The sequence below is a fragment of the Carica papaya genome, chromosome 5 (assembly GCF_054855325.1).
Source record: "Carica papaya isolate Zhongbai chromosome 5, ASM5485532v1, whole genome shotgun sequence".
Classification (NCBI taxonomy): Eukaryota; Viridiplantae; Streptophyta; class Magnoliopsida; order Brassicales; family Caricaceae; genus Carica; species Carica papaya.
Window position 1 is genome coordinate 30,562,119 of NC_142313.1, and position 22,475 is coordinate 30,584,593.

A 22,475-nucleotide genomic window follows, 5' to 3' on the forward strand; every position below is an offset into this window, starting at 1 on the left:
ATGTGAATCAAGAAGCAAGGGCATTTTAATCGATATTAGAACGAGAAGGAGAGATGCAGAGTGCACGCACAAAGAAACAAATGACGGGAGGGGGGATGGAGGGAGAAAAAGTGTATGTTTTTGTAGCGTAGAATGAAACATGAGCAATCATACTAGCACCAATGCAACGAATTCTATCAGAACACCGCAAGTTAAGGGTGCTTGGGCGAGAGTAGCACTAGCATGGGTGACCTCCTGTGAAGTCCTTATATTTCACCCATTTTCTTAGGAAGTCCTCGTGTTCCACCCATTTTTTTGCAGATGATTCTTTCGACGATACGTGCGACTTGAATTATGGTCCTCAGGTTTATTCGCAAATGTGAGTCACGGCACCGTAACATTTTACTTTATATTAGAACGAGAACGGGAGGTGCAGTGCGCACGCACAAGGAAACAAATGACGGGAGGGGGAAGAAAGGGGAAAGAGTTTATGTATTTGCAGCGCAAAATTAAACAGGTGAGATCATACCAGCACTAATGCACCGGATCCCATCAGAACTCCGCAGTTAAGTGTGCTTTGGCGAGAGTAGTACTCGGATTGGTGACCTCCTGGGAAGTCCTCGTGTCGCACCAATTTTTTTTCAGACGGGTCGTTCGACGTTACGTGCGACTGGAACTATGGTCTGCTGGTTTATACGCAAATGTGAGTCAAGAAGCAGGGGCATTTTAATCGATATTAGAACGAGAAGGAGAGGTGCAGTGTGAACGCACAAGGAAACAATTGATGGGAGGGGGAGGGAAGGAGAAGGAGTGTATGTATTTTCAGCAAGAAATGAAACAGGTGCGATCATACCAGCACTAATGCAACGGATTCTATCAGAACTCCGTAGGTAAGGGTGTTTTGGCGAGAGTAGTACTAACATGGGTTACCTCCTGCGAAGTCCTTATATTTCACCCATTTTCTTGTGAAGTCATCGTGTTGCACCCATTTTTTTGCTGATGATTCTTTTGACGTTACGCGCGACTTGAATTATGGTCCTCAGGTTTATTCGCAAATGTGAGTCACGGCGCCGTGGCATTTTACTTGATATTAGAACGAGAACGGGAGGTGCAGTGCGCACGCACAAGGAAACAAATGACGGGAGGGGGAAGAAAGGGGAATGAGTTTATGTAATTGTAGCGCAAAATTAAATGGGTGCGATCATACCAGCACTATTGCACCGGATCCCATCAGAACTCCGTAGTTAAGTGTGCTTGGGCAAGATTAGTACTCGGATGGGTGACCTCATGGGTAGTCCTCGTCTCGCACCAATTTTTTTTCAGACGGGTCGTTCGACGTTAGGCGCATATGGAACTAGGGTGCGCTGGTTTATACGCAAATGTGAGTCAATAAGCAGGGGCATTTTAATCGATATTAGAACGAGAATGAGAGGTGAAGTGTTAACGCACAAGGAAACAAATGATGGGAGGGGGAAGAAAGGAGAAGGAGTGTATGTATTTGCAGCGCGAAATTAAACAGGTACGATCATACCAACACTAAAGCCCCGGATCCCATCAGAGCTCCGCAGTTAAGTGTGCTTGGGCGAGGGTATTACTCAGATGGTTGACCACCTGGGAAGCCCTCGTGTTGCACCTATTTTTTTTCGGATGGGTTGTTCGACGTTATGCGCGAATGGAATTATAATCCGCTGGTTCATTTGCAAAGGTGAGTCATGGTGCCGGGGCATATTACTTGATATTAGAACGAGAAAGAGAGATGCAGAGTGCACGCACAAGGAAACAAATGACGGGAGGGGGGATGGAAGGAGAAAGAGTGTATGTATTTACAGTGCAGAATGAAATATGAGGGATCATACCAGCACTAATGCAACGGATTCTATCAGAACTCCGCAGTTAAGGGTGCTTGGGCGAAAAAAGTACTCGGATGGGTGACCTCCTGCGAAGTCCTTATATTTCACCCATTATCTTGGGAGGTCCTCGTGTTGCATTCATCTTTTTGCAGATGATTCTTTCGACGTTACGCGTGACTTAATTTTTGGTCCGCAGGTTTATTTGCAAATTTGAGTCACGGCGCCGTGGCGTTTTACTTGATATTGGAACGAGTACGGGAGGTGCAGTGCGCACGCACAAGGGAACAAATGACGGGAGGAGGAAGAAAAGAGAAGGAGTGTATGTATTTGCAGCGCAAAATTAAACAAGTGGCATCATAGCAGCACTAATGCACTGGATCCCATCAGAACTCTGCAGTTAAGTGTGCCTGGGCGAAAGTAGTACTCGGATGGGTGACCACTTGGGAAGTCCTCGTATCGCAACAATTTTTTTTCAGATGGGTCGTTCGACGTTACGCGCGACTGGAACTATGGTCCGCTGGTTTATATGCAAATGAGAGTAAAAAATCAGGGGCATTTTTATCGATATTAGAACGAGAAGGACAGGTGCAGTGTGAACGCATAAGGAAACAAATGATGGGAGGGGGGAGGGAAGAAGGAGTGTATGTATTTTCAGCACGAAATTAAACAGGTGCGGTCACACCAGCACAAATGCACGGGATCCCATCAGAACTCCGCAGTTAAGTGTGCTTTGGCGAAAGTTGTACAATGATGGGTTACCTCATGGGAAGTTCTGGTGTTGCACCCATTTTCTTTTTTTCAGATGTGCCGTTCGACGTTACGCGTGACTTTAATTATGGTCCGCAGATTTATTCGCAAATGTGAGTCACGGCGCCGTGACATTTTACTTGATATTTGAACGAGAACGAGAGGTGCAGTACGCACGCACAAGGAAACAAATGACGGGAGGGGGAAGAAAGGGGAAGGAGTTTATGTATTTGCAGCGCGAAATTAAACTGGTGTGATCATACCAGCACTAATGCACCGGATCCCATCAGAACTCCGCAGATAAGTGTGCTTGGGCGAGAGTAGTACTCGGATGGGTGACCTCGTGGGAAGTCCTCGTGTCGCACTAATTTTTTTTTTCAGACGGGTCGTTCGACGTTACGCGCGACTGGAACTAGGGTCCACTGGTTTATACGCAAATGTGAGTCAAGAAGCAGGGGCATTTTAATCGATATTAGAACGAGAAGGAGAGATGCAGAGTGCACGCACAAGGAAACAAATGACGGGAGGAGGGATGGAGGGAAAAAAAGTGTATGTATTTGCAGCGTAGAATGAAACATGAGCAATCATACTAGCACCAATGCAATGGATTCTATCAGAACTCCGCAAGTTAAGGGTGCTTGGGCGAGAGTAGCACTAGGATGGGTGACCTCCTGCGAAGTCCTTATATTTCACCCATTTTCTCAGGAAGTCCTCGTGTTGCACCCATTTTTTTGCAGATGATTCTTTCGACGATACGCGCGACTTTAATTATGGTCCTTAAGTTTATTCGCAAATGTGAGTCACGGCACCGTAGCATTTTACTTGATATTAGAACGAGCACAGGAGGTGCAGTGCGCACGCACAAGGAAATAAATGATGGGAGGGGGAAGAAAGAAGAAGGAGTTTATGTATTTGCAGCGCGGAATTAAACGGGTGCGATCATACCAGCATTAATGCATCGGATTCCATCAGAACTCCGCAGTTAAGTGTGCTTGGGTGAGAGTAGTACTCGGATGGGTAACCTCTTGGGAAGTCCTCGTGTCGCACATATTTTTTTTCAGACGGGTCGTTCGACGTTACGCGCGATTGGAACTAGGGTCCGGTGGTTTATACGCAAATGTGAGTCAAGAAGCAGAGACATTTTAATCGATATTAGAACGAGAAGGAGAGATGCAGAGTGCACGCACAAGGAAACAAATGATGGGAGGGGGGATGGAGGGAGAAAAAGTGTATGTATTCGGAGCGCAGAATGAAACATGAGCAATCATACCAGCACCAATACAACGGATTCTATCAGAACTCCGCAAGTTAAGGGTGCTTGGGCGAGAGTAGCACTAGGATGGGTGACCTCTAGCGAAGTCCTTATATTTCACCCATTTTCTTAGGAAGTCCTCGTGTTGCACCCATTTTTTTGCAGATGATTCTTTCGACGATACGCGCGATTTGAATTATGGTCCTCAGGTTTATTCGCAAATGTGAGTCACGGCACCGTAGCATTTTACTTGATATTAGAACGAGCACGGGAGGTACAGTGCGCACGCACAAGGAAACAAATGACGGGAGGGGAAAGAAAGGAGACGGAGTTTATGTATTTGCAGCGCAATATTAAATGGGTGCGATCATACCAGCACTAATGAACCGGATCCCATCAGAACTTCGCAGTTAAGTGTGCTTGGGCGAGAGTAGTACTAGGATGGGTGACCTCCTGGGAAGTCCTCGTGTTGCACTAATTTTTTTTCAGACGGGTCGTTCGACGTTACGCGCGACTGGAACTAGGGTCCGCTGGTTTATACGCAAATGTGAGTCAAGAAGCAAGGGCATTTTAATCGATATTAGAACGAGAAGGAGAGGTGCAGTGTGAACGCAAAAGGAAACAATTGATGGGAGGGGGAGGGAAGGAGAAAGAGTGTATGTATTTTCAGCACGAAATGAAACATGAGGGATCATACCAGCACTAATGTAACGGATTCTATCAGAACTCCGTAGGTAAGGGTGCTTGGGCGAGAGTAGTACTACCATGGGTTACCTCCTGTGAAGTCTTTATATTTCACCCATTTTCTTGTTAAGTCCTCGTGTTGCACCCATTTTTTTGCAGATGATTCTTTCGACGTTACGCGCGACTTGAATTATGGTCCTCAGGTTTATTCGCAAATGTGAGTCACGGCCCCGTGGCATTTTACTTGATATTAGAACGAGAACGGGAGGTGCAGTGCGCACGCACAAGGAAACAAATGACGGGAGGTGGAAGAAAGGGGAATGAGTTTATGTATTTGCAGCGCGAAATTAAACAGGTGCGATCACACCAGCACTAATGCACCGGATCCCATCAGAACTCCGCAGTTATGTGTGCTTGGGCGAGATTAGTACTCGGATGGGTGACCTCCCGGGAAGTCCTCGTGTCGCACCAATTTTTTTCAGACGGGTCGTTCGACGTTACACGCGTCTGGAACTAGGGTCCGCTGGTTTATACGCAAATGTGAGTCAAGAAGCAGGGGCATTTTAATCGATATTAGAACGAGAATGAGAGGTGAAGTGTGAACGCACAAGGAAATAACTGACGGGAGGGGGAAGAAAGGAGAATGAGTGTATGTATTTACAGTGCGAAATTAAACAGGTGCGATCATACCAGCACTAAAGCTCCGGATCCCATCAGAACTCCGCAGTTAAGTGTGCTTGTGCGAGAGTAGCACTTGGATGGGTGACCACTTGGGAAGCCCTCGTGTTACACCTATTTTTTTTTGGATGGGTTGTTCGACGTTACGCGCGAATGGAATTATAAACCACTGGTTCATTTGCAAAGGTGAGTCACGGTGCCGGGGCATATTACTTGATATTAGAACGAGAAAGAGAGATGCAGAGTGCACGCACAAGGAAACAAATGACGGGAGGGGGAAGAAAGGAGAAGGAGTTTATGTATTAGCAGAGCGAAATTAAACAGGTGCGATCATACCAGCACTAATGCAACCAATCCCATCATAACTCTGCAGTTAAGTGTGCTTGGGCGAAAGTAGTACTCGGATGGGTGACCACTTGGGAAGTCCTCGTGTTGCACCCATTTTTTTGCAGATGATTCTTTCGACGTTATGCGCGACTTAAATTTTGGTCCTCAGGTTTATTCGCAAATGTGAGTCACGGCGTCGTAGGATTTTACTTGATATTAAAACGAGCACGGGAGGTGCAGTGCGCACGCACAAGGAAACAAATGACGGGAGGGGGAAGAAAGGAGAAGGAGTGTATGTATTTGCAGCGCGAAACTAAACTGGTGCGATCATACCAGCACTAAAGCCCTGGATCCCTTCAGAACTCCGCAGTTAAGTGTGCTTGGGCGAGAGTAGTACTCGGATGGTTGACCTCCTGGGAAGTCCTCGTGTCGCACCAATTTTTTTTCAGACGGGTCGTTCGACGTTATGCACGACTAGAACTAGGGTCCGCTGGTTTATACGCAAATGTGAGTCAAGAAGAAGGGGCATTTTAATCGATATTAGAACGAGAATGAGAGGTGCAGTGTGAACGCACAAGGAAACAATTGATGCGAGGGGGAGGGAAGGAGAAGGAGTGTACGTATTTTCAGCACGAAATGAAACAGGTGCGATCATACCAGCACTAATGCAACAGATTCTATCAGAACTCCGTAGGTAAGGGTGCTTGGGCGAGAGTAGTACTAGCATGGGTTACCTCCTGCGAAGTCCTTATATTTCACCCATTTTCTTGTGAAGTCCTCGTATCGCACCAATTTTTTTTCAGACGGGTCGTTCGACGTTACCCTCGTTTTGAACTAGGGTCCCTGGTTTATACGCAAATATGAGTCAAGAAACAGGGGCATTTTAATCGATATTAGAACGAGAATGAGAGGTGAAGTGTGAACGCACAAGGAAACAAAAGACGAGAGGGGAAAGAAAGGAGAAGGAGTGTATGTATTTGCAGTGCGAAACTAAACCGGTGCGATCATACCAGCACTAAAGCCCCGGATCCCATCAGAACCCCGCAGTTAAGTGTGCTTGGCGAGATTAGTACTCGGATGGTTGACCTCTTGCGAAGTCCTCGTGTCGCACCAATTTTTTTTCAGACGGGTCGTTCGACGTTACGCGCGTCTGGAACTAGGGTCCACTAGTTTATACGCAAATGTGAGTCAAGAAGCAGGGGAATTTTAATCGATATTAGAACGAGAATGAGAGGTGAAGTGTGAACGCACAAGGAAATAAATGATGGGAGGGGGAAGAAAGGAGAACGAGTGTATGTATTTGCAACGCGAAATTAAACAGGTGCGATCATACCAGCACTAAAGCTCCGGATCCCATCAGAACTCCGCAGTTAAGTGTGCTTGGGCGAGAGTAGTACTCGGATGGGTGTCCACCTGGGAAGCCCTCGTGTTGCACCTATTTTTTTTTTCGGATGGGTTGTTCGACGTTACGCGCGAATGGAATTATAAACCGCTGGTTCATTTGCAAAGGTGAGTCACGGTGCCAGGGCATATTACTTGATATTAGAACGAGAAAGAGAGATACAGAGTGCATGCACAAGGAAACAAATGACGGGAGGGGGGATGGGAGGAGAAAGAGTGTATGTATTTGCAGTGCAGAATGAATCATGAGGGATCATACCAGCACTAATGCAACGGATTCTATCAGAACTCCGCAGTTAAGGGTGCTTGGGCGAGAAAAGTACTCGGATGGGTGACCTCCTGCGAAATCCTTATATTTCACCCATTTTCTTGGGAGCTCCTCGTGTTGCACCCATCTTTTTGCAGATGATTCTTTCGACGTTACGCGCGACTTGATTTATGGTCCGCAGGTTTATTCGCAAATGTTAGTCACGGCGCCGTGACATTTTACTTGATATTAGAACGAGTACGGGAGGTGCAGTACGCACGCACAAGGAAACAAATGACGGGAGGATGAAGAAAAGAGAAGGAGTGTATGTATTTGAAGCGCAAAATTAAACAAGTGGCATCATACCAGCACTAATACACTGGATCCCATCAGAACTCTGCAGTTAAGTGTGCTTGGGGGAGAGTAGTACTCGGATGGGTGACCTCTTGGGAAGTTCTCGTATCGCAAAATTTTTTTTTCAGATAAGTCGTTCGACGTTACGCGCGACTGGAACTATGGTCTGCTGGTTTATACGCAAATGTGAGTCAAGAATCAGGGACATTTTAGTCGATATTAGAACGAGAAGGAGAGGTGCAGTGTGAACGCACAAGGAAACAAATGATGGGAGGGGGGAGGGAAGAGGGAGTGTATGTATTTTCAGCACGAAATTAAGCAGGTGCGGTCACACCAGCACAAATGCACCAGATGCCATCAGAACTCCGCAGTTAAGTTTGCTTTGGCGAAAGTAGTACAATGATGGGTTACCTCCTGGGAAGTTCTCGTGTTGCACCCATTTTTTTTTTTTCAGATGTGACGTTCGACGTTACTCGCGACTTTAATTATGGTCCGCAGATTTATTCGCAAATGTGAGTGACGGCGCCGTGGCATTTTACTTGATATTTGAACGAGAACGAGAGATGCAGTGCGCAGGCACAAGGAAACAAATGACGGGAGGGGAAAGAAAGGAGAAGGAGTTTATGTATTTGCAGCGCGAAATTAAACAGGTGCGATCATACCAACACTAATGCACCGGATCACATCAAAACTCCGCAGTTAAGTGTGCTTGGGCGAGAGTAGTACTCGGATGGGTTACCTCCTGGGAAGTCCTCGTGTCGCACTAATTTTTTTTTCAGACGAGTCGTTCGACGTTACGCGCGACTGGAACTAGGGTCCACTGGTTTATACGCAAATGTGAGTCAAGAAGCAGGGGCATTTTAATCGATATTAGAACGAGAAGGAGAGATGCAGAGTGCACGCACAAGGAAACAAATGACGGGAGGGGGGATGGAGGGAGAAAAAGTGTACGTATTTGCAGCGCAGAATGAAACATGAGCAATCATACCAGCACCAATGCAACGGATTCTATCAGAACCCGCAAGTTAAGGGTGCTTGGGCGAGAGTAGCACTTGGATGGGTGACCTCCTGCGAAGTCCTTATATTTCACCCATTTTCTTAGGAAGTCCTCGTGTTGCACCCATTTTTTTGCAGATGATTCTTTCGACGATACGCGCGACTTGAATTATGATCCTCATGTTTATTCGCAAATGTGAGTCATGGCACCGTAGCATTTTACTTGATATTAGAACGAGCACGGTAGGTGCAGTGCGCATGCACAAGGAAACAAATGACGGGAGGAGGAAGAAAAGAGAAGGAGTGTATGTATTTGAAGCGCAAAATTAAACAAGTTGCATCATACCAGAACTAATGCACTGGATCCCATCAGAACTCTGCAGTTAAGGGTGCTTGGGCGAGAGTTGTGCTCGGATGGGTGACCTCTTGGAAGTCCTCATATCGCAAAAATTTTTTTTCAGATGGGTCGTTCGACGTTACGCGCGACTGGAATTATGGTCCGCTGGTTTATACGCAAATGTGAGTTAAGAAAAAGGGGCATTTTAATCGATATTAGAACGAGAAGGAGAGGTGCAGTGTGAACGCACAAGGAAACAAATGATGGGAGGTGGGGAGGGAAGAAGGAGTGTATGTATTTTCAGCACGAAATTAAACAGGTGCGGTCACACCATCACAAATGCACCGGATCCCATCAGAACTCCGCAGGTAAGTATGCTTTGGCGAAAGTAGTACAATGATGGGTTACCTCCTGGGAAGTTCTCGTGTTGCACCCATTTTTCTTTTTTCAGATGTGCCGTTCGACGTTACGCGCGACTTTAATTATGGTCCGCAGATTTATTCGCAAATGTGAGTCACGGCGCCGTGGCATTTTACTTGATATTTGAACGAGAACGAGAGGTGCAGTGTGAACGCACAAGGAAACAATTGATGGGATGGGGAGGGAAGGAGAAGGAGTGTATGTATTTTCAGCACGAAATGAAACAGGTGCGATCATACCAGCACTAATGCAACGGATTCTATCAGAACTCCGTAGGTAAGGGTTCTTGGGCGAGAGTAGTACTAGCATGGGTTACCTCCTGCGAAGTCCTTATATTTCACCCATTTTCTTGTGAAGTCCTCGTGTCGCACCAATTTTTTTTCAGACGGGTCGTTCGACGTTACGCGCATCTGGAACTAGGGTCCGCTGGTTTATACGAAAATGTGAGTCAAGAAGTAGGGGCATTTTAATCGATATTAGAACGAGAATGAGAGGTGAAGTGTGAACGCACAAGGAAACAAATGACGGGAGTGGGAAGAAAGGAGAAGGAGTGTATGTATTTGAAGCGCGAAATTAAACAGGTGCGATCATACCAGCACTAAAGCTCCGAATCCCATCAAAACTCCGCAGTTAAGTGTGCTTGGGCGAGGGTAGTACTCGGATGGTTGACCACCTGGGAAGCCCTCGTGTTGCACCCATTTCCTTTTTTACAGATGTGCCGTTCGACATTACGCGCGACTTTATTTATGGTCCGCAGATTTATTCGCAAATGTGAGTCACGGCGTCGTGGCATTTTACTTGATATTTGAACGAGAACGAGAGGTGCAGTGCGCACGCACAAGGAAACGAATGATGGGAGGGGGAAGAAAGGAGAAGGAGTTTATGTATTTGCAGCGCGAAATTAAACAGGTGCGATCATACCAGCACTAAAGCTCCGAATCCCATCAAAACTCCGCAGTTAAGTGTGCTTGGGCGAGGGTAGTACTCGGATGGTTGACCACCTGGGAAGCCCTCGTGTTGCACCCATTTTCTTTTTTACAGATGTGCCGTTCGACATTACATGCGACTTTAATTATGGTCCGCAGATTTATTCGCAAATGTGAGTCATGGCGTCGTGGCATTTTACTTGATATTTGAACGAGAACGAGAGGTGCAGTGCGCACGCACAAGGAAACAAATGACGGGAGGGGGAAGAAAGGAGAAGGAGTTTATGTATTTGCAGCGCGAAATTAAACAGTTGCGATAATATCAGCACTAATGCACCGGATCCCATCAGAACTCCGCAGTTAAATGTTCTTTGGCGAGAGTAGTACTCGGATGTGTGACCTCCTGGGAATTCCTCGTATCGCACTAATTTTTTTTTCAGACGGGTCGTTCGACGTCACGCGCGACTGAAAATAGGGTCCACTGGTTTATACGCAAATGTGAGTCAAGAAGCAGGGGCATTTTAATCGATATTAGAACGAGAAGGAGAGATGCAGAGTGCACGCACAAGGAAACAAATGACGGGAGGGGGGATGGAGGGAGAAAAAGTGTATGTATTTGCAGCGCAGAATGAAAGATGAGTCATCATACCAGCACCAATGCAACGGATTCTATCAGAACTCTGCAAGTTAAGGGTGCTTGGGCGAGAGTAGCACTAGCATTGGTGACCTCCTGCCAAGTCCTTATATCTCACCCATTTTCTTAGGAAGTCCTCGTGTTGCACCCATTTTTTTGCAGATGATTCTTTCGACGATACGCGCAACTTGAATTATGGTCCTCAGGTTTATTCACAAATGTGAGTCACGGCACCGTAACATTTTACTTGATATTAGAACGAGCACGGGAGGTGCAGTGCGCACGCACAAGGAAACAAATGACGGGAGGGGGAAGAAAGGAGAAGGAGTTTATGTATTTGCAGCGCTAAATTATACGGGTGCGATCATACCAGCACTAATGCACCAGATCCCATCAGAACTCCACAGTTAAGTGTGCTTGGGCGAGAGTAGTACCCGGATGGGTGACCTCCTGGGAAATCCCTGTGTCGCACCAATTTTTTTTCAGACGGGTCGTTCGACGTTACGCGCGACGGGAACTAGGGTACGCTGGTTTATACGCAAATGTGAGTCAAGAAGCAAGGGCATTTAAATCAATATTAGAACGAGAAGGAGAGGTGCAGTGTGAACGCACAAGGAAACAATTGATGGGAGGGGGAGGGAAGGAGAAGGAGTGTATGTATTTTAAGCACGAAATGAAACAGGTGCGATCATACCAGCACTAATGCAACAGATTCTATCAGAACTCCGTAGGTAAGGGTGCTTGGGCGAGAGTAGTACTTGCGTGGGTTACCTCCTACGAAGTCCTTATATTTCACCCATTTTCTTGTGAAGTCCTCGTGTTGCACCCATTTTTTTGCAGATGATTCTTTCGACGTTACGCGCGACTTGAATTATGGTCCTCAGGTTTATTCGCCAATGTGAGTCACGACGCTGTAACATTTTACTTGATATTAGAACGAGAACGGGAGGTGTAGTGCGCAAGCACAAGGAAACAAATGACGGGAGGGGGAAGAAAGGGGAAAGAGTTTATGTATTTGCAGTGCGAAATTAAACAGGTGCGATCATACCAGCACTAATGCACCGGATCCCATCAGAACTCCGAAGTGAAGTGTGCTTTGGCGAGATTAGTACTCGGATGGGTGACTTCCTGGGAAGTCCTCGTGTCGCACCAATTTTTTTTCAGACGGGTCGTTCGACGTTACGCGTGTCTGGAACTAGGGTCCGCTGGTTTATACGCAAATGTGAGTCAAGAAGCAGGGGCATTTTTATCGATATTAAAACGAGAATGAGAGGTGAAGTGTGAACGCACAAGGAAACAAATGACGGGAGGGGGAAGAAAGGAGAAGGAGTTTATATATTTGCAGCGTTGAATTAAACGGGTGCGATCATACCAGCACTAATGCACTGGATCCCATCAGAACTTCGCAGTTAAGTGTGCTTAGGCGTGAGTAGTACTCGGATGGGTGACCTCCTGGGAAGTCCTCGTGTCGCACCAATTTTTTTTCAGACGGGTTGTTCGACGTTACGCGCGACTGGAACTAGGGTCCGTTGGTTTATACGCAAATGTGAGTCAAGAAGCAGGGGCATTTAAATCGATATTAGAACGAGAAGGAGAGGTGCAGTGTGAACGCACAAGGAAACAAATGACGGGAGGTGGAAGAAAGGAGAAGGAGTTTATGTATTTACAGTGCGAAATTAATCAGGTGCGATCATACCAGCACTAATGTAACAGATCCCATCATGACTCCGCAGTTAAGTGTGCTTGGGCGAGAGTAGTACTCGGATGGGTGGCCACTTGTGAAGTCCTCGTGTTGCACCCATTTTTTTGCAGATGATTCTTTCGACGATACGCGCGACTTTAATTATGGTCCTCAAGTTTATTCACAAATGTGAGTCACGGCACCGTAGCATTTTACTTGATATTAGAACGAGCACGGGAGGTGCAGCGCGCACGCACAAGGAAACAAATGACGGGAGGGGAAGAAAGGAGAATGAGTTTATGTATTTGCGGCGCAAAATTAAAGAGGTGCGATCATACCAGCACTAATGCACCGGATCCCATCAGAACTCCGCAGTGAAGTGTGATTGGGCGAGATTAGCACTCAGATGGGTGACCTCCTAGGAAGTCCTCGTGTCGTACCAATTTTTTTTCAGACGGGTCGTTCAACGTTACGCGCGTCTGGAACTAGGGTCCGCTGGTTTATACGCAAATGTGAGTCAAGAAGCAGGAGCATTTTAATCGATATTAGAACGAGAATGAGAGGTGAAGTGTGAACGCACAAGGAAACAAATGACAGGAGGGTGAAGAAAGGAGAAAGAGTGTATGTATTTGCAGCGCAAAATTAAACAGGTGCGATCATACCAGCACTAAAGCTCCGGATCCCATCAGAACTCTGCAGTTAAGTGTGCTTGGGCGAGGGTAGTACTCGGATGGGTAACCACTTGGGAAGCCGTCGTGTTGCACCTAATTTTTTTCGGATGGGTTGTTCGACATTACGCGCGAATGGAATTATAAACTGCTGGTTCATTTGCAAAGGTGAGTCACGGTGCCGGGGTATATTACTTGATATTAGAACGAGAAAGAGAGATGCAGAGTGCACGCACAAGGAAACAAATGACGGGAGGTGGGATGGAAGGAGAAAGAGTGTATGTATTTGCAGTGCAGAATGAAACATGAGGGATCATACCAGCACTAATGCAACGGATTCTATCAGAACTCCGCGGTTAAGGGTGCTTGGGCGAGAAAAGTACTCGGATGGGTGACCTCCTGTGAAGTCCTTATATTTCACCCATTTTCTTGGGAGGTCCTCGTGTTGCACCCGTCTTTTTGCAGATGATTCTTTCGAAGTTACGCGCGACTTGATTTATGGTCCGTAGGTTTATTCGCAAATGTGAGTCACGGCACCGTGGCATTTTACTTGATATTAGAACGAGTACGGGAGGTGCAGTGCGCACGTACAAGGAAACAAATGACGGGATGAGGAAGAAAAGAGAAGGAGTGTATGTATTTGAAGCGCAAAATTAAACAAGTGGCATCATACCAGCACTAATGCACTGGATCCCACCAGAACTCTGCAGTTAAGTGTGCTTGGGAGAGAATAGCACTCGGATGGGTGACCTCTTGGGAAGTCCTCGTATCGCAACAATTTTTTTTTAGATGGGTCGTTCGACGTTACGCACGATTGGAACTATGGTCCGCTTGTTTATACGCAAATGTGACTCAAGAATCAGGGGCATTTTAATCGATATTAGAACGAGAAGGAGAGGTGCAGTGTGAACGCACAAGGAAACAAATGACGGGAGGGGGGGAGGGAAGAAGGAGTGCATGTATTTTCAGCACGAAATTAAACAGGTGCGGTCACACCAGCACAAATGCACCGGATCCCATCAGAACTCCGCAGTTAAGTGTGCTTTGCCAAAAGTAGTACAATGATGGGTTACCTCCTGGGAAGTTCTCGTGTTACACCCATTTTCTCTTTTTCAGATGTGCCGTTCGACGTTACGCGCGACTTTAACTATGGTCCGCAGATTTATTCGCAAATGTGAGTCACGGCGCTGTGGCATTTTACTTGATATTTGAACGAGAACGAGAGGTGCAGTGCGCACGCACAAGGAAACAAATGAGGGGAGGGGGAAGAAAGGAGAAGGAGTTTATGTATTTGCAGCGCGAAATTAAACAGGGGCGATCATACCAGCACTAATCTTCCGGATCCCATCAGAACTCCGCAGTTAAGTGTGCTTGGGCAAGAGTAGTACTCGAATGGGTTACCTATTGGGAAGTCCTCGTGTCGCACTAATTTTTTTTTCAGACGGGTCGTTCGACGTTACGCACGACTGGAACAAGGGTCCACTGGTTTATACGCAAATGTGAGTCAAGAAGCAGGGGCATTTTAATCGATATTAAAACGAGAATGAGAGGTGAAGTGGGAACGCACAAGGAAACAAATGACGGGAGGGGGAAGAAAGGAGAAGGAGTGTATGTATTTGCAGCACGAAATTAAACAGGTGCGATCTTACCAGCACTAAAGCTCCGGATCCCATCAGAACTCCGCAGTTAAGTGTGCTTGGGCGAGCGTAGTACTCGGATGGGTGACGACTTGGGAATCCCTCGTGTTGCACCTATTTTTTTTTGGATGGGTTGTTCGACGTTACACGTGAATGGAATTATAAACCGCTGGTTCATTTGCAAAGGTGAGTCACGGTGCCGGGGCATATTGCTTGATATTAGAATGAGAAAGAGAGATGCAGAGTGCACGCACAAGGAAACAAATGACGGGAGGGGGGATGGGAGTAGAAAGAGTGTGTGTATTTGCAGTGCAGAATGAAACATGAGGGATCATACCAGCACTAATGCAACGAATTCTATCAGAATTCCGCAGTTAAGGGTGCTTGGGCGAAAAAAGTACTCGGATGGGTGACCTCCTGCGAAGTCCTTATATTTCACCCATTTTCTTGGGAGGTCTTCGTGTTGCACCCGTCTTTTTGCAGATGATTCCTTCGACGTTATGCGCGACTTGATTTATGGTCCGCAGGTTTATTTGCAAATGTGAGTCACGGTGCCGGGGCATATTACTTGATATTAGAACGAGTACGGGAGGTGCAGTTCGCACGCACAAGGAAACAAATGACGGGAGGAGGAAGAAAAGAGAAGGAGTGTATGTATTTGAAGCGCAAAATTAAACAAGTGGCATCATACCAGCACTAATGCACTAGATCCCATCAGAACTCTGCAGTTAAGTGTGCTTGGGCGAGATTAATACTCGGATGGGTGACCTCTTGGGAAGTCCTCCTATCGCAACAATTTTTTTTCAGATGGGTCGTTCGACGCTACGCGTAACTGGAACTATGGTCCGCTGGCTTATACGCAAATGTGAGTCAAGAATCAGGGGCATTTTAATCGATATTAGAACGAGAAGGAGAGGTGCAGTGTGAACGCACAAGGAAACAAAAGATGGAAGGGGGGGAGGGAAGAAGGAGTTTATGTATTTTCAGAACGAAATTAAATAGCTGCGGTCACACCAGCACAAATGCACCGGATCCCATCAGAACTCCGCAGTGAAGTGTGCTTTGGCGAAAGTAGTACAATGATGGGTTACCTCCTGGGAAGTTCTCGTGTTGCACCCATTTTCTTTTTTTCAGATGTGCCGTTCGACGTTACGCGCGACTTTAATTATGGTCCGCAGATTTATTCGCAAATGTGAGTCACGGCGCCGTGGCATTTTATTTGATATTTGAACGAGAACGAGAGGTGCACTGCGCACGCACAAGGAAACAAATGACGGGAGGGGGAAGAAAGGAGAAGGAGTGTATGTATTTGCAGCGCAAAATGAAACAGGTGCGATCATACCAGCACTAATGCAATGGATTCTATCAGAAATCCGTAGGTAAGGGTGCTTAGGCGAGAGTAGTACTAGCATTGGTTACCTCCTGCGAAGTCCTTATATTTGACCTATTTTCTTGTGAAGTCCTCGTGTTGCACCCATTTTTTTGCAGATGATTCTTTCGACATTATACGCGACTTGTATTATGGTCCTCAGGTTTATTCGCAAATGTGAGTCACGGCGCTGTAGCATTTTACTTGATATTAGAACGAGAACGGGAGGTGCAGTGCGCACGCACAAGGAAACAAATGACGGGAGGGGGAAGAAAGGGGAATGAGTTTATGTATTTGCAGCGCAAAATTAAACAGGTGCGATCATACCAGCACTAATGCACCGGATCCCATCAGAACTCCGCAGTGAAGTGTGCTTGGGCGAGATTAGTACTCGGATGGGTGACCTCCTGGGAAGTCCTCGTGTCGCACCAATTTTTTTTCAGACGGGTCGTTCGACGTTACGCGCGTCTTGAACTAGGGTCCGCTGATTTATACGCAAATGTGAGTCAAGAAGCAGGGGCATTTTAATTGATATTAGAACGAGAATGAGAGGTGAAGTGTGAACGCACAAGGAAACAAATGACGGGAGGGGGAAGAATGGAGAAGGAGTGTATGTATTTGCAGCGCGAAATTAAACAGGTGCGATCATACCAGCACTAAAGCTCCGGATCCCATCAGAACCCCGTAGTTAAGTGTGCTTGGGCGAGGGTAGTACTCGGATGGGTGACCACTTGGGAAGCCCTCGTGTTGTACCTATTTTTTTTCGGATGGGTTGTTGGACGTTACGCGTGAATGGAATTATAAACCGCTGGTTCATTTGCAAAGGTGAGTCACGGTGCCGGGGCATATTACTTGATATTAGAACGAGAAAGAGAGATGAAGAGTGCACGCACAAAGAAACAAATGACGGGAAGAGGGATGGAAGGAGAAAGAGTGTATGTATTTGCAGTGCAGAATGAAACATGAGGGATCATACCAGCACTAATGCAACGGATTCGATCAGAACTCCACAGTTAAGGGTGCTTGGGGGAGAGTAGTACTTCGGATGGGTGACCACTTGGGAAGTTCTCGTGTTGCACCCATTTTTTGGGAGGTCCTCGTGTTGCACTCATCTTTTTGCAGATGATTCTTTCGACGTTACGCGCGACTTGATTTATGGTCCGCAGGTTTATTCGCAAATTTGAGTCACGGCACCGTGGCATTTTACTTGATATTATAACGAGTACGGGAGGTGCAGTGCGCACGCACAAGGGAACAAATGACGGGAGAAGGAAGAAAAGAGAAGGAGTGTATGTATTTGAAGCGCAAAATTAAACAAGTGGCAGCATACCAGCACTAATGCACTGGATCCCATCAGAACTCTGCAGTTAAGTGTGCTTGGGCGAGAGTAGTACTCGGATGGGTGACCTCTTGGGAAGTCCTCGTATCGCAACAATTTTTTTTCAGATGGGTCGTTCGACGTTACGCGCGACTGGAAGTATGGTCCGCTGGTTTATACGCAATTGTGAGTCAAGAATCAGGGGCATTTTAATCCATATTCGAACGAGAAGGAGAGGTGCAGTGTGAACGCACAAGGAAACAAATGATGACAGGGGGGGAGGGAAGAAGGAGTGTATGTATTTTCAGCACGAAATTAAACAGGTGCGGTCACACCAGCACTAATGCACCGGATCCCATCAGAACTTCGCAGTTAAGTGTGCTTTGGCGAAAGTAGTACAATGATGGGTTACCTCCTGGGAAGTTCTCGTGTTGCACCCAGTTTCTTTTTTTCAGATGTGCCGTTCGACGTTACGCGCGAGTTTAATTATGATCCGCAGATTTATTCGCAAATGTGAGTCACGGCGCCGTGGCATTTTACTTGATATTTGAACGAGAACGAGAGGTGCAGTGCGCACGCACAAGGGAACAAATGATGGGAGGGGGAAGAAATGAGAAGGAGTGTATGTATTTGCAGCGCGAAATTAAACAGGTGCTATCATACCAGCACTACAGCCCCGGATCCCACCAGAACTCCGCAGTTAAGTGTGCTTGGGTGAGAGTAGTACTCGGATCGGTGACCACCTGGGAAGCCCTCGAGTTGCACCTATTTTTTTTCGGATGTGTTGTTCGACATTACGCGCGATTGGAAATATAAACTGCTGGTTCATTTTCAAAGGTGAGTCACGGTGCCGGGGCATATTACTTGATATTAGAACGAGAAAGAGAGATGCAGAGTGCACGCAATGGATGGGTGCAGTGTGAACACAATGGACCATAATCATACCAGCACCAATGCAACGGATTCTATCAGAACTCTGCAAGTTAAGGGTGCTTGGGCGAGAGTAGCACTAGGATGGGTGACCTCATGCGAAGTCCTTATATTTCACCTATTTTCTTAGGAAGTCCTCGTGTTGCACCCATTTTTTATAGATGATTCTTTCGACGTTACGCGCAACTTGAATTATGGTCCTCAGGTTTATTCGCAAATGTGAGTCACGGCACCGTAGCATTTTACTTGATATTAGAACGAGCACGGGAGGTGCAGTGCGCACGCACAAGGAAACAAATGACGGGAGGGGGAAGAAAGGAGAAGGAGTTTATGTATTTGCAGCGCAGAATTAAACGGGTGTGCTTGGGTGCAGTGTGAACGCACAAGGAAACAAATGATGGGAGGGGGGGAGGGAAGAAGGAGTGTATGTATTTTCAGCACGAAATTAAACAAGTGCGGTCACACCAGCACAAATGCACCGGATCCCATCAGAACTCCGCAGTTAAGTGTGCTTTGGCGAAAGTAGTACAATGATGGGTTACCTCCTGGGAAGTTCTCGTGTTGCACCCATTTTCTTTTTTTCAGATGTGCCGTTCGACGTTACGCGCGACTTTAATTATGGTCCGCAAATTTATTCGCAAATGTGAGTCACGGCACCGTGGCATTTTACTTGATATTTGAGCGAGAACGAGAGGTGCAGTGCGCACACACAAGGAAACAAATGACGGGAGGGGGGATGGAAGGAGAAAGAGTGTATGTATTTGCAGTGCAGAATGAAACATGAGGGATCATACCAGCACTAATGCAACGGATTCTATCAGAACTCCGCAGTTAAGGGTGCTTGGGCGAGAAAAGTACTCGGATGGGTGACCACCTGCGAAGTCCTTATATTTCACCCATTTTCTTGGGAGGTCCTCGTGTTGCACCCATCTTTTTGCAGATGATTCTTTTGACGTTACGCGCGACTTGATTTATGGTCCGCATATTTATTCGCAAATGTGAGTCACGGCACCGTGGCATTTTACTTGATATTAGAACGAGTACGGGAGGTGCAGTGCGCACGCACAAGGAAACAAATGACGGGATGAGGAAGAAACGAGAATGAGTGTATGTATTTGAAGCCCAAAATTAAACAAGTGGCATCATACCAGCACTACTGTACTGGATCCCATCAGAACTCTGCAGTTAAGTGCGCTTGGACGAGAGTAGTACTCGGATGGGTAACCTCTTGGGAAGTCCTCGTATCGCAACAATTTTTTTCAGATGGGTCGTTCGACGTTAGGCGCGACTTGAACTATGGTCCGCTGGTTTATACGCAAATATTAGTCAAGAATCAGGGGCATTTTAATCGATATTAGAACGAGAAGGAGAGGTGCAGTGTGAACGCACAAGGAAACAAATGATGGGAGGGGGGGAGGGAAGAAGGAGTGTATGTATTTTCCGCACGAAATTAAATAGGTGCGGTCACACCAGCACAAATGCATCGGATCCCATCAGAACTCCGCAGTTAAGTGTGCTTTGGCGAAAGTAGTACAATGATGGGTTACCTCCTGGGAAGTTCTCGTGTTGCACTCATTTTCTTTTTTTCAGATGTGCCGTTCGACGTTACGCGCGACTTTAATTATGGTCCGCCGATTTATTCGCAAATGTGAGTCACGGCGCCGTGGTATTTTACTTTATATTTGAACGAGAACGAGAGGTGCAGTGCGCACACAAATGGAAACAAATGACGGGAGGGGGAAGAAAGGAGAAGGAGTTTATGTATTTGCAGCGCGAAATTAAACAGGTGCGATCATACCAGCACTAATGCACCGGATCGCATCAGAACTCTGCAGTTAAGTGTGCTTGGGCGAGAGTAGTACTCGGATGGGTGACCTCCTGGAAGTCCTTGTGTCGCACTAATTTTTTTTTTCAGACGGGTCGTTTGACGTTACGCGCGACTGGAACTAGGGTCCCCTCGTTTATACGCAAATGTGAGTCAAGAAGTAGGGGCATTTTAATCGATATTAGAACGAGAAGGAGAGATGCAGAGTGCAAGCACAAGGAAACAAATGACGGGAGGGGGGATGGAGGGAGAAAAAGTGTATGTATTTGCAGCGCAGAATGAAACATGAGCAATCATACCAGCACCAATGCAACGGATTCTATCAGAACTCCGCAAGTTAAGGGTGGTTGGGCGAGTGTAGCACTAGGATGGGTGACCTCCTACGAAGTCCTTATATTTCACCCATTTTCTTAGGAAGTTCTCGTGTTGCACCCATTTTTTTGCAGATGATTCTTTCGACGATACGCGCGACTTGAATTATGGTCCTCAGGTTTATTCGCAAATGTGACTCACGGCACTGTAGCATTTCACTTGATATTAGAACGAGCACGGGAGGTGCAGTGCGCACGCACAAGGAAACAAATGACGGGAGGGTGGAGAAAGGAGAAGGAGTTTATGTTTTTGCAGCGCAAAATTAAAAGGGTGCGATCATACCAGCACTAATGCACCGGATCCCATCAGAACATTGCAGTTAAGTGCGCTTGGGCGAGAGTAGCACTCGGATGGGTGACCTCATGGGAAGTCCTCGTGTTGCACAAATTTTTTTTCAGACGGGTCGTTCGACGTTAGGCGCGACTTGAACTATGGTCCGTTGGTTTATACGCAAATGTTAGTCAAGAATCAGGGGCATTTTAATCGATATTAGAACGAGAAGGAGAGGTGCAGTGTGAACGCACAAGGAAACAAATGATGGGAGGGGGGGAGGGAAGAAGGAGTGTATGTATTTTCAGCACGAAATTAAACAGATGCGGTCACACCAGCACAAATGCACCGGATCCCATCAGAACTCCACAGTGAAGTGTGCTTTGGCGAAAGTAGTACAATGATGGGTTACCTCCTGGGAAGTTCTCGTGTTGCACCCATTTTCTTTTTTTCAGATGTGCCGTTCGACGTTACGCGCGACTTTAATTATGGTCCGCAGGTTTATTCGCAAATGTGAGTCACGGCGCCGTGGCATTTTACTTGATATTTGAACGAGAACGAGAGGTGCAGTGCGCACGAACAAGGAAACAAATGACGGGAGGGGGAAGAAAGGAGAAGGAGTGTATGTATTTGCAGCGTGAAATGAAACAGGTGCATCATACCAGCACTAATGCAACGGATTCTATCAGAACTCCGTAGGTAAGGGTGCTTGGGCGAGAGTAGTACTAGCAAGGGTTACCTCCTGCGAAGTCCTTATATTTCACCCATTTTCTTGTGAAGTCCTCGTGTTGCACCCATTTTTTTGCAGATGATTTTTTCGATGTTACGCGCGACTTGAATTATGGTCCTCAGGTTTATTCGCAAATGTGAGTCACGGTGCTGTAGCATTTTCTTGATATTAGAACGAGAACGGGATGTGCAGTGCGCACGCACAAGGAAACAAATGACGGGAGGGGGAAGAAAGGAGAAGGAGTTTATGTATTTGCAGCGCGGAATTAAACGGGTGCGATCATACCAGCACTAATGCACCGGATCCCATCAGAACTCCGCAATTAAGTGTGTTTGGGCGAGAGTAGTACTCGGATGGGTGACCTCCTGGGAAGTCCTCGTGTCGCACCAATTTTTTTTCAGGCGGGTCTTTTGACGTTACGTGCGTCTGGATCTAGGGTCCGCTAGTTTATACGCAAATGTGAGTCAAGAAGCAGGGGCATTTTAATCGATATTAAAACGAGAATGAGAGGTGAAGTGTGAACGCACAAGGAAACAAATGACGGGAGGGGGAAGAAAGGAGAATGAGTGTATGTATTTGCAGCGCGAAATTAAACAGGTGCGATCTTACCAGCACTAAAGCTCCAGATCCCATCAGAACTCCGCAGTTAAGTGTGCTTGGGCGAGCTTAGTACTCGGATGGGTGACGACTTGGGAAGCCCTCGTGTTGCACCTATTTTTTTTCGGATGGGTTGTTCAACGTTACACGCGAATGGAATTATAAACCGCTGGTTCATTTGCAAAGGTGAGTCACGGTGCCGGGGCATATTACTTGATATTAGAAGGAGAAAGAGAGATGCAGGGT

General features: G+C 46.6%; 6 non-coding genes and 38 pseudogenes across 6 annotated transcripts; all 44 read left to right on the forward strand.

The window, feature by feature from the left end:
• The first annotated feature begins 494 nt into the window (after positions 1 to 494).
• Positions 495 to 613, forward strand: LOC148263014 (5S ribosomal RNA; annotated as a pseudogene).
• A 559-nt stretch (positions 614 to 1,172) lies between these two features.
• On the forward strand, positions 1,173 to 1,291 carry LOC148263015 (5S ribosomal RNA; annotated as a pseudogene).
• A 205-nt stretch (positions 1,292 to 1,496) lies between these two features.
• Positions 1,497 to 1,615, forward strand: LOC148263016 (5S ribosomal RNA; annotated as a pseudogene).
• Positions 1,616 to 2,176: 561 nt separating this feature from the next.
• Positions 2,177 to 2,294, forward strand: LOC148263017 (5S ribosomal RNA; annotated as a pseudogene).
• Positions 2,295 to 2,497: 203 nt separating this feature from the next.
• On the forward strand, positions 2,498 to 2,616 carry LOC148263018 (5S ribosomal RNA; annotated as a pseudogene).
• Positions 2,617 to 2,825: 209 nt separating this feature from the next.
• On the forward strand, positions 2,826 to 2,944 carry LOC148263019 (5S ribosomal RNA). The gene has a single exon (XR_015820940.1). It is a non-coding gene; the product is annotated as a 5S ribosomal RNA (ribosomal RNA).
• Positions 2,945 to 3,507: 563 nt separating this feature from the next.
• Positions 3,508 to 3,626, forward strand: LOC148263020 (5S ribosomal RNA; annotated as a pseudogene).
• A 561-nt stretch (positions 3,627 to 4,187) lies between these two features.
• On the forward strand, positions 4,188 to 4,306 carry LOC148263021 (5S ribosomal RNA; annotated as a pseudogene).
• A 559-nt stretch (positions 4,307 to 4,865) lies between these two features.
• On the forward strand, positions 4,866 to 4,984 carry LOC148263022 (5S ribosomal RNA; annotated as a pseudogene).
• Positions 4,985 to 5,188: 204 nt separating this feature from the next.
• On the forward strand, positions 5,189 to 5,307 carry LOC148263023 (5S ribosomal RNA; annotated as a pseudogene).
• Positions 5,308 to 5,512: 205 nt separating this feature from the next.
• On the forward strand, positions 5,513 to 5,631 carry LOC148263024 (5S ribosomal RNA; annotated as a pseudogene).
• A 205-nt stretch (positions 5,632 to 5,836) lies between these two features.
• Positions 5,837 to 5,955, forward strand: LOC148263025 (5S ribosomal RNA; annotated as a pseudogene).
• Positions 5,956 to 6,513: 558 nt separating this feature from the next.
• Positions 6,514 to 6,631, forward strand: LOC148263026 (5S ribosomal RNA; annotated as a pseudogene).
• A 205-nt stretch (positions 6,632 to 6,836) lies between these two features.
• Positions 6,837 to 6,955, forward strand: LOC148263027 (5S ribosomal RNA). The gene has a single exon (XR_015820869.1). It is a non-coding gene; the product is annotated as a 5S ribosomal RNA (ribosomal RNA).
• Positions 6,956 to 7,518: 563 nt separating this feature from the next.
• Positions 7,519 to 7,636, forward strand: LOC148263028 (5S ribosomal RNA; annotated as a pseudogene).
• Positions 7,637 to 7,839: 203 nt separating this feature from the next.
• Positions 7,840 to 7,958, forward strand: LOC148263029 (5S ribosomal RNA; annotated as a pseudogene).
• Positions 7,959 to 8,167: 209 nt separating this feature from the next.
• On the forward strand, positions 8,168 to 8,286 carry LOC148263030 (5S ribosomal RNA; annotated as a pseudogene).
• Positions 8,287 to 9,169: 883 nt separating this feature from the next.
• LOC148263031 (5S ribosomal RNA) lies at positions 9,170 to 9,288 on the forward strand (annotated as a pseudogene).
• A 563-nt stretch (positions 9,289 to 9,851) lies between these two features.
• On the forward strand, positions 9,852 to 9,970 carry LOC148263032 (5S ribosomal RNA; annotated as a pseudogene).
• A 209-nt stretch (positions 9,971 to 10,179) lies between these two features.
• On the forward strand, positions 10,180 to 10,298 carry LOC148263033 (5S ribosomal RNA; annotated as a pseudogene).
• Positions 10,299 to 10,507: 209 nt separating this feature from the next.
• On the forward strand, positions 10,508 to 10,626 carry LOC148263034 (5S ribosomal RNA; annotated as a pseudogene).
• A 562-nt stretch (positions 10,627 to 11,188) lies between these two features.
• LOC148263035 (5S ribosomal RNA) lies at positions 11,189 to 11,307 on the forward strand (annotated as a pseudogene).
• A 559-nt stretch (positions 11,308 to 11,866) lies between these two features.
• Positions 11,867 to 11,985, forward strand: LOC148263036 (5S ribosomal RNA; annotated as a pseudogene).
• A 205-nt stretch (positions 11,986 to 12,190) lies between these two features.
• Positions 12,191 to 12,309, forward strand: LOC148263037 (5S ribosomal RNA; annotated as a pseudogene).
• A 205-nt stretch (positions 12,310 to 12,514) lies between these two features.
• Positions 12,515 to 12,633, forward strand: LOC148263038 (5S ribosomal RNA; annotated as a pseudogene).
• Positions 12,634 to 12,837: 204 nt separating this feature from the next.
• LOC148263039 (5S ribosomal RNA) lies at positions 12,838 to 12,956 on the forward strand (annotated as a pseudogene).
• A 205-nt stretch (positions 12,957 to 13,161) lies between these two features.
• On the forward strand, positions 13,162 to 13,280 carry LOC148263040 (5S ribosomal RNA). The gene has a single exon (XR_015820539.1). It is a non-coding gene; the product is annotated as a 5S ribosomal RNA (ribosomal RNA).
• Positions 13,281 to 14,163: 883 nt separating this feature from the next.
• On the forward strand, positions 14,164 to 14,282 carry LOC148263041 (5S ribosomal RNA; annotated as a pseudogene).
• Positions 14,283 to 14,491: 209 nt separating this feature from the next.
• Positions 14,492 to 14,610, forward strand: LOC148263042 (5S ribosomal RNA; annotated as a pseudogene).
• Positions 14,611 to 14,816: 206 nt separating this feature from the next.
• LOC148263043 (5S ribosomal RNA) lies at positions 14,817 to 14,935 on the forward strand (annotated as a pseudogene).
• A 561-nt stretch (positions 14,936 to 15,496) lies between these two features.
• Positions 15,497 to 15,614, forward strand: LOC148263044 (5S ribosomal RNA; annotated as a pseudogene).
• A 204-nt stretch (positions 15,615 to 15,818) lies between these two features.
• LOC148263045 (5S ribosomal RNA) lies at positions 15,819 to 15,937 on the forward strand (annotated as a pseudogene).
• A 563-nt stretch (positions 15,938 to 16,500) lies between these two features.
• LOC148263046 (5S ribosomal RNA) lies at positions 16,501 to 16,619 on the forward strand. The gene has a single exon (XR_015821005.1). It is a non-coding gene; the product is annotated as a 5S ribosomal RNA (ribosomal RNA).
• Positions 16,620 to 16,824: 205 nt separating this feature from the next.
• LOC148263047 (5S ribosomal RNA) lies at positions 16,825 to 16,943 on the forward strand. The gene has a single exon (XR_015820356.1). It is a non-coding gene; the product is annotated as a 5S ribosomal RNA (ribosomal RNA).
• A 561-nt stretch (positions 16,944 to 17,504) lies between these two features.
• Positions 17,505 to 17,622, forward strand: LOC148263048 (5S ribosomal RNA; annotated as a pseudogene).
• Positions 17,623 to 17,826: 204 nt separating this feature from the next.
• Positions 17,827 to 17,945, forward strand: LOC148263049 (5S ribosomal RNA; annotated as a pseudogene).
• A 209-nt stretch (positions 17,946 to 18,154) lies between these two features.
• On the forward strand, positions 18,155 to 18,273 carry LOC148263050 (5S ribosomal RNA; annotated as a pseudogene).
• A 613-nt stretch (positions 18,274 to 18,886) lies between these two features.
• Positions 18,887 to 19,005, forward strand: LOC148263051 (5S ribosomal RNA; annotated as a pseudogene).
• Positions 19,006 to 19,891: 886 nt separating this feature from the next.
• On the forward strand, positions 19,892 to 20,010 carry LOC148263052 (5S ribosomal RNA; annotated as a pseudogene).
• Positions 20,011 to 20,219: 209 nt separating this feature from the next.
• LOC148263053 (5S ribosomal RNA) lies at positions 20,220 to 20,337 on the forward strand (annotated as a pseudogene).
• Positions 20,338 to 20,900: 563 nt separating this feature from the next.
• Positions 20,901 to 21,019, forward strand: LOC148263054 (5S ribosomal RNA; annotated as a pseudogene).
• A 204-nt stretch (positions 21,020 to 21,223) lies between these two features.
• On the forward strand, positions 21,224 to 21,342 carry LOC148263055 (5S ribosomal RNA; annotated as a pseudogene).
• Positions 21,343 to 21,903: 561 nt separating this feature from the next.
• Positions 21,904 to 22,022, forward strand: LOC148263056 (5S ribosomal RNA). The gene has a single exon (XR_015820642.1). It is a non-coding gene; the product is annotated as a 5S ribosomal RNA (ribosomal RNA).
• Positions 22,023 to 22,227: 205 nt separating this feature from the next.
• On the forward strand, positions 22,228 to 22,346 carry LOC148263057 (5S ribosomal RNA; annotated as a pseudogene).
• Positions 22,347 to 22,475: the final 129 nt, after the last annotated feature.